The following is an 8,768-nucleotide window of genomic DNA, read 5'->3' on the forward strand; positions in this document are numbered from 1 at the left end:
TTTCATGCCAGAATTATTTTATAATTTTTGGGAGTCAAAATCCATATAAACTGATGCATTCAAATTTGTCCAGGAAACTAGTACAGAATAGTAAATTCGGAAGTGTCGGTTTCTTTGGGTATAAATCCGAAAATTATCAAATCAGTGTTATTAGAACCGATAACGAGTCTAGTTTCTTAAATTTTTGGCCTTGCATTGATTTCTTAGGTATATTAAGAGAACCATTAATTTCTTTAAAGTGCTGCAGAAAGCGACCTGTTTGGATATGATCAATTGTAAATAATTATTTTCATAAGCAAATCAAGTAAAACCAAATGGGTTTGAAACTTAGGATATATTAGTTGATATCTTGAGGGTTTTAGAATTTTTCTAATAGTATGAAATGGGTTTTAAATTTTCAAATTTAGCGAATGGATTGGAAAACTTGTTTAAAATTTTGTTTTATCTTAAAGTTACTTTTAATTTTCGATCTGAACCCATGTCTTGGGTAATTTTAGACCTTAAAGAACATGAACTTAGGTATTATTTAATAGTAACGGTGAGTTAGGTTGAGTTGTGATAATGTAATTTAGGTTGGGGTTACTCAGTTTCTTATTGTTTTAGTATTTTGAGTTACTAGTGACATGTAGTTTTCGTACTTGGTTCAAGGTACTAGTTAGACTTTCCTATTCGGTTTGAGGATTATATTATACCATGTTTAGGTGAGTAGTTGCATGCTGTGATGACCGTAGTGCTCAACGATTGTAAGGAGGGGTGTGCGCGGTGCGGGTCGGTACGGTTTGAGAGAAAAATAGAAACCGTATGGCGGGTGGCGGATTGATAAAAGTGTCATTAGAATTTGCCATTTTCCTTATCAAAAACCGACGGTTCGGTTGGCAAATAATGGCGATTTGCCTTGGCAGTTCGGGCGGATTGGCGGTTTATAAAAAATATAATTCAAATTACAAAACTTAAATCAAAGAGTAAAAAAAAGATGAGAGATACCGTGATGTTAAGCATCTTGCGAAGCTTTCTTCTGATGCAGCAAGTGTAGCAACAACATGATGATATCAACGACTATACCATTAGTTCATTACAAGCATCTGTGGAAGCTATAATGATCAAATACAATACATAAAATTAATATCATTCAGGATTTACAATATATTTAAAATGTTTACTATTGAAAAGTATTTAGATTGAAAAGTGAGCTGATACAAGTTTGCAACCTGGCCAGAAAAAAAAGATTGAAAAGTGAATTGGAATCCAACTTTATTTTGGATTACTGACATTTTGAATTCCCCTCGATCAGTAATGTAATACTATATTCTAAGGTATAGAACAATAAGCAAACTTAAGTAAAAAAGAATTTTTAGAGTCTTATAAAACATGATTTAATAGCGGTGCGGGTCGATGCGGTTTGGAAGAAAAATAGAAACCGGCGAATTGATAAAAGTGTCACTAGAATTTGCCATTTTTCTTACAAAAAATCGGCGGTTCGATTGACAAATAATAACGAATTTGCCTTGGCGGTGCGGCTCGGTGCGATTTTGGCGGTTGTGGCGGTATTATGCACACCCGTAATTGTAAGGAAAAGACCTGGGCTAGGCTAGGTGACCTTTAATCGGATCGTCTTAGACAAAGGGCCTAGGATGCCACCCCGAGGATGACTCTTGGTTCAATATTGGATCCAACAGGCTTATTGCCTTGAGAATTTTGTGGCGTGTTACTTGTTTTTCTTGGTACCAAAAAAATTATTGATGATCATGTTGTAATCTGTTTTAAGTGGAGAATGTCATCTGCTATGTTCTTGAAAGACATGAATATTTTAACTGTTGAACTATGGAACCTTCTTTTTGAAGTACATTGTCTTTATCAAAACTGTATGACAATCTAGTTTTTGTGATATATATCTTATTTTGGAATTGAACCCTGTTTTCAAAACTGTATTTACTATCCATGTTTCTACTCACTGAGCTATCGGCTGACTTAGTTGTTTATCAATTCCAAGTCATAGAAAAACTTAAAGTTGACCCATTTATATGCGACGTAAACAATTGACTCATGTGTACAGAGACATTCATAAGGATCCATAATAGTTGACTCATGATCACATGGGGCGTATAGTTGACTCATGATTACATGAGACGTTCAATTGACTCATAATTCCGTGAGATGTATACAGAGCAGATAACAGATATCACTTGATGCTAAGGATGCCATGAATACATTTCAGAAAAATGGTCATTCATTTATAATTCATAAAATAGCAATTTAGAAAACAGATCATATCATTTTAGTCAGAAAATACTTATAATCAAATATAGTTTTACAGAGTTGTTACTCACAGATTGGTCCAGAAGCAAATCAGACAGATTAGACAGATTAGACAAACGATAGCGCGTGACTTACACAAACACAACATATACACATTGAAACACAATATCATTTCTTGAACAAACTTGACTTCTCTTGTCATTTTCTGTCTAAGTAATCCGAAGTTGTACTATGGTTATTCTTTCTTATTCAAATGAATCGAGTTCTTATTTCACATATTCTTTCATTACCAAATCCCTTTCTTCCAAATAGATCGATTTCTTAGTTGGCTTCTTAGTCAATTATTACTAAATCAGTGATTTATTCCTTAACCAACTAATTTATGTTAATTGTTAGTTTATTAATCTTGTTGAGTCATAATTCTTGCCTAAGAATGCTTAGAAAGAGATGAGATTAAAAATATGAACTAAATGTCATTTTTCCAAAATATACTGAAAAAGAGTTGTTTGCTTGAGCGAACTGCTTGTCGCTTGAGCGATCTGTAAAGACTGCAAAAGTACTAGAAGCCTTCAATGTGGGCTCGAGCAATAATTAGTCCACTCGAGGAGTCTGTAAAATTTCAGAGTTTCAAATTTCTCAAAAATGGCTTCCAAATGCATTTTCAATCTTTAAACCCATACATATCTTGATCCAAACTCGAAAATACTTTAGAAAACATAAACACTTTATTTAGTTATAAATCATTTACTCAAAATCTGGAAGCATAATAATTAATTTATTTAAATCAAAACCTTACTTCATTTCAAAATCAAAACCCACGAACTCATGTTTTTTTTCTAAAATTCTTTTTCAAAATTAGATGTGCAATGAAATTACATGTAACTCATGAAGCTTAATTTAATTATACCGCTCAAGATCAAATCCAAAATAAGGAATTTTTAAATTAACTTTTATAAACTTGAATCTAATTCAATTTCTTCATCCTTTTACTAATTCCTTTCAAATTACATGAAATTCATTTTCAACTCTTTTCTATTTCCTTAAAATCATGAAATTGAAGTTACAAAACTCTTTGAAAAGTATTTTCATGTATGAAATTAAGATCAAAACTAATTAATTATATATTTTCTAATCATAATTTACTTTTCGAATTGCTCAAATTTAGATTTTTATTAATTTTCTTCATATCAAACCCAAATTCAAACTCACAGGTCTTTTAAGCATGAATTAAAATCTAAAATCTTGAAATCCAAGATGCATGTAAGGATGAGTTTTAAATTTATGAAGAATAACAAAAATCAAACTCAAATTAACTAATTTCCAAATTTATTTCTATAATTTTAAACTTAACTCCATTTTCTTCATCTTCTTGTTAATTCCTTTTAATCACGTGATTTTGATTCCAATTTCATCTTTAATTTCTAGTGTAATGTGAAGATTCTATACAAATTAAACATAAATTTCATACCTTAAGTTTTAATTTCAGAAAATTTAGTTGATTTCTTCCTTAATAAAATCTCAATTTTACTAATCTGAATCGAATATTTAATTAAACTCTCATATGGTCCGATATTTGAAATGAAAATAATTCAATTCACCAATTATACTCTCTTGAACTATTTAGGCTTTCCATTTCTAATTTCAAAATAAATTCTTAATAGAATTATATATGAATTTGCCTCCACAATTTTCATGAAGCCCAAATTAAATCAGAATAATGGGCAATTAAAATTCAAGTCTCCTTAATTAATTAAATGTTAATTATTATATTTGATGGGGTCGTCACAAGAAGTGTGAATGCTCTTGGAATTGGCCAATCAGCTACTAATCGTAGAGTTCCCTATGCTCCTATTCCTCATTCAGTAGCGCCAACTACTGCTCCAGTTGTGGGCACCGTTCTTCCTACTACACCATCTGTTGCTTCAGTTGCCTCTAAAGCACTAGGAGTTGTTCCTATTGCACCAAGCACATAGGTTTTACAGTCTTGTTGGGATTATTGAACAATCATATAGCCCCATAACCAGCAGTTCCACCAACCTTAAGTTTGGATAGAGGTTCCTTATTTGAGAGGTTTATGACGGCAAAACCTCTAGAATTTCATGGAGCAGCAGACCCTATAGAGGCAGAGGCATGGTTACTACAAATGGAGAAAATATTTAATTTTCTAGGTCGTTCAGCAAACCAAAAGGTGGCCATTGCAGCTTTTAGGTTCAAGGGTCAAACAGAGCATTGGTGGCACATGGTGAAGCATCAATATGAGGGTAGAGAAGCAGAGCTGGTATGGAACAACTGGAACTGTTTAATGAGAAATACTTCCCTGAAGCGGTTCAGAGGCAGAAACAAGTGGAGTTTCTCAAGTTTAAGTAGAATAACATGGCAGTGGCTCAATATGAAGCCAAGTTTGCAGAATTGTCAAGGTATGCTCCACATCAGGTAGCTACAAAAGAAGATAGAGTGATGCTGTTTGAGAATGGCTTGCGGTCAGAGATTTATGCAAAGGTAGCTATTTTAGAGATGAAGACATATTCTGCATTGGTAAGCAAGGCATTACTACCTGAAAAGGGAGCATGTTTCTATCCAAATATCATTTTCGTCTTCTTACCATGTTTCTTCCAACAATTCTGTTGGTCTAGCAGATTGTAGTTTTCGAAACCGCCTATGAAGTTGTCATGTGAATGCCAAATCTCTAGACCTTGCATTAATGCATTCAACTCATATGTTAGCTAAATCATTGCTAGCTTGCCTTCTTCATGTTGCTCTTGTCATATGATACATGGTTTTTATATATTTGTGTTTGAAGATACCCCAATTTGAAGAATGTGAAGGATCTGATTCACAAGAAAGGCTTGGTAAAAATTATTAAGTAGAAAGTTCCCTTGACCGACAATAACATTATTGAACCGGTAATTAGGAAAAAAAAAATTCTAAATTGTGTTTTGCATGGTTTGAATCTCACTTGATGCCAAAATTTCAAATATTTTAATGCAACATTCTTTTGATTGTTTGGCAGACATTGAGGAAGCAACATTGTTTTGATTGTTTGGCAGACATTGAGGAAGCATGTCATTTTATGCATAGAAGACAGTGTATACGAGGTTACTTTTGGCATATCCATTAATTTTTTATTTTTGTTTTTAAATAACAAAAAAATGAGTTAGTTTATTCTTAGGCTTTTAGCTGTCTCTGAACTAATTTGTGTTATTTTTATTTAGGTCAAATATTGCTTGGAAAGATGCAAAATATGATCAAAGAAGACAGAAATTTAAAATTTGAGTTTTCCTTAAATTTTTTTATATTTTTAATTTTTTCATTAGATTATAGTGAAAAAACCTTTTATTCCTTAACTTTTATTGTACATATTTTTTCAACATTCCACTTTCATTTATGAAATGTATGAGGTTATTAGTTATTCATATGTGGTTAGCGTTATGAGGCAAAGGTAATTTTTGTTCAAATAATATTGATTATATTTTAGATATTAGTTCTGTTCAGATTTTAATCACGGTTTATATTCTATGATTGATAGTGATATTTTGAAGTCGAACTTTTTTTTTTATCACACGCACTAATTGTGATAAACAAATGCATATAACTGTGATCTTATCTCATTATTAATCATAAATTATTTAAGTTCAATATCAGGTTTTATTAGTTATTAATCCACCTAAAATCTATGATCTAAATGTTTTTTTTTATCATGGTCAAAATATGTGATGAAATTATCTTTTAATGACGGTCAAAAAGTGTGATCGAAAATGACCCTTAATCTTAAAAATCATGCTTTGACAAATTAAAAAATTCGTGATTAAGTAACTTATATCACACTTAAAATCCGTGATTTATTTATAATTTTGTAGTAGTGTTTTATGTTACATAAATAAAATTTTGTTAGACCACTTACGTGAGTTTGTGAATTCTTATGCATTTTTGTGGAATTATTCAATTTGTATGATATAAGTTAAGCGAATTTTGTGTGAACATAGGCATTTTTTATGGAATCACTTCCGTGACTTTGTGAAAACTTACGCATTTTGGTAAACTAAAAGTTTTCTAAAACGACTTATACAAAATTCTGTACATTTATGCTTTTTTTTTAGATCACTTACTAGTGTTTGTGAAAACTCCTGCAATTTTGTGAAATTCAAAATTTTTATGGGTACAAACTTACTCGAATTTTCTGTGAATCACTTACATTAACTGTGAAAATTTACACATTTTGGTGAAATCAAAGTTTTCTCTAATGACTTGCTCGTAAAGGTGTTCATTTATGCATTTTTGTGTTCTTCAAAATTTTCGGGAACAAACTTACATGATTTTAGTGTTAACTTACGTATTTTTGTGAAATCATTTCTGTGAGTTGTGGAAACATACTCATTTGTGTGAAGTCAAAGATTTATCCAACGACTAGGATATATTTGTCTTGACTTACGTATTTTTGTGAAATCACTTACGTCAGTTGTGAAAATATAGGCATTTTTGTGTTGTGGAAAATTTGTAGGAACAAACTTACGTTTCATTTTGTGTTAACTACATTGAGTTTTGTGACACACAACTTATGTTACGTTGTTAAAACTTGCGCAAATTTGTGAAATAAAAGTATTCTCCAAGGACTTACTCGTATTAGTGATCACTTACGCATTTTTGTGAAATTATTTACGTTAGTTGTGAATACTTATGCATTTTTGTATTGTTGAAAATTTTTAGGAATAAACATACATGAATTGTGTTAACTACCCTGAGTTTTGTAACACAACTTACGCGACTTTGTGAAAACTTACGCAAATTTGCGAAATAAAAGTGTTCTCCAAGGACTTACTCGTATTTGTAATCACTTACGCATTTTTTTGGGAAATCACTTACGTCAGTTGTGAAAACTTACACATTGTTGAGTTGTTGAAATATTTTTGAAACAAACTTACGCATCATTTTGTGTTAACTATCCTAAGTTTTGTGACATAACTTATGTGATTTTGTAAAAACTTATGAATTTTGTAAAATAAAAGTGCTCTCCAAGGACTTACTCGTATTTGTGATTACTTATGCATTTTTGTGAAATCACTTACGTCTGAAAACTTATGCATTTTTGTTTTGTTAAAAAAATTTAGGAATAAACTTACGTGAATTTTATGTTAATTATCTTGAGTTTTGTGACACAACTTACGTGACTTTGTGAAAACTTATGCAAATTTGAGAAATAAAAGTGTTCTCTAAGGACTTCCTCATATTTGTGATCACTTACGCATTTTTTGGGAAATCACTTACATCAGTTGTGAAAACTTACGCATTTTTGTATTGTTGAAAATTTTAGGAACAAACTTACGCATCATTTTGTACTAATTATCCTAAGTTTTGTGACACAACTTACGTGATTTTGTGAAACTTGCACAAATTTATAAAATAAAAGTGTTCTCTAAGGACTTACTCGTATTTGTGATCACTTTCGCATTTTTGTGAAATCATTTACGTCAGTTGTGAAAAGTTATACATTTTTGTGTTGTTAAAAATTTGTAGGAACAAACTTACACACCATTTTGTGTTAACTTTCCTGAGTTTTGTGACACATAACTTACGTGACTTTGTGAAAACTTACGCAAATTTGTGAAATAAAAGTGTTCTCCAAGGTCTTACTCGTTTTAGTGATTACTTACACATTTTTGTGAAATCGCTTACATCAGTTGTGAAAACTTATGCATTTTTGTTTTGTTGAAAATTTTTGGGAATAAACTTACGTGGATTTTGTGTTAATTACCCTGAGTTTTGTGACACAACTTATGCAACTTTGTGAAAATTTACACAAATTTGTGAAATAAAAGTGTTCTGCAAGGACTTACTCGTATTTGTGATCACTTGCGTATTTTTTGGGAAATCACTTACATCAGTTGTGAAAACTTATGCATTTTTATGTCATTAAAAATTTTTTAGGAACAAATTTACACATCATTTTGTGTTAACTATCCTGAGTTTTGTGACACGACTTATGTGATTTTGTGAAAACTTACGCAAATTTGTGAAATAAAAGTATTCTCCAAGGACTTACTAATACTTGTGATCACTTATGTATTTTTTGGGAAATCACTTACGTCAATTGTGAAAACTTATGCATTTTTGTGTTGTTGAAAATTTGTAGGAATAAACTTACGCAAATTTTGTGTTAAATACCCTGAGTTTTGTAGCACAACTTACACGATTTTATGAAAATTTTCGCAAATTTATAAAATAAAAGTGTTCTTCAAGGACTTACTCGTATTTGTGATCACTTGCGCATTTTTTGGGGAATCAATTATGTTAGTTGTGAAAACTTACGTATTTTTGTGTTGTTGAAAATTTTTAGGAACAAACTTACATACCATTTTGTGTTAACTATCCTGAGTTTTGTGACACAACTTACGTGATTTTGTGAAAACTTACGCAATTTTGTGAAATAAAAGTGTTATCCAAGGGCTTACTCATTTTTTTGATCAGTTACGCATTTTTTGGGAAATCACTTACATCAGTTGTGAAAATTTACGTAT

The 8,768-nt window shown here is 31.1% G+C and overlaps 1 long non-coding RNA gene across 1 annotated transcript; it reads left to right on the forward strand.

Moving 5' to 3' along the window:
• The first annotated feature begins 642 nt into the window (after nt 1-642).
• LOC114281789 (uncharacterized) lies at nt 643-5,132 on the forward strand. The gene is made up of 2 exons (XR_003636016.2): nt 643-4,791; nt 5,057-5,132. It is a non-coding gene; the product is annotated as an uncharacterized LOC114281789 (long non-coding RNA).
• Nucleotides 5,133-8,768: the final 3,636 nt, after the last annotated feature.

The sequence above is a fragment of the Camellia sinensis genome, chromosome 9 (genome assembly GCF_055761805.1).
Source record: "Camellia sinensis isolate YWXY chromosome 9, ASM5576180v1, whole genome shotgun sequence".
NCBI lineage: Eukaryota > Viridiplantae > Streptophyta > Magnoliopsida > Ericales > Theaceae > Camellia > Camellia sinensis.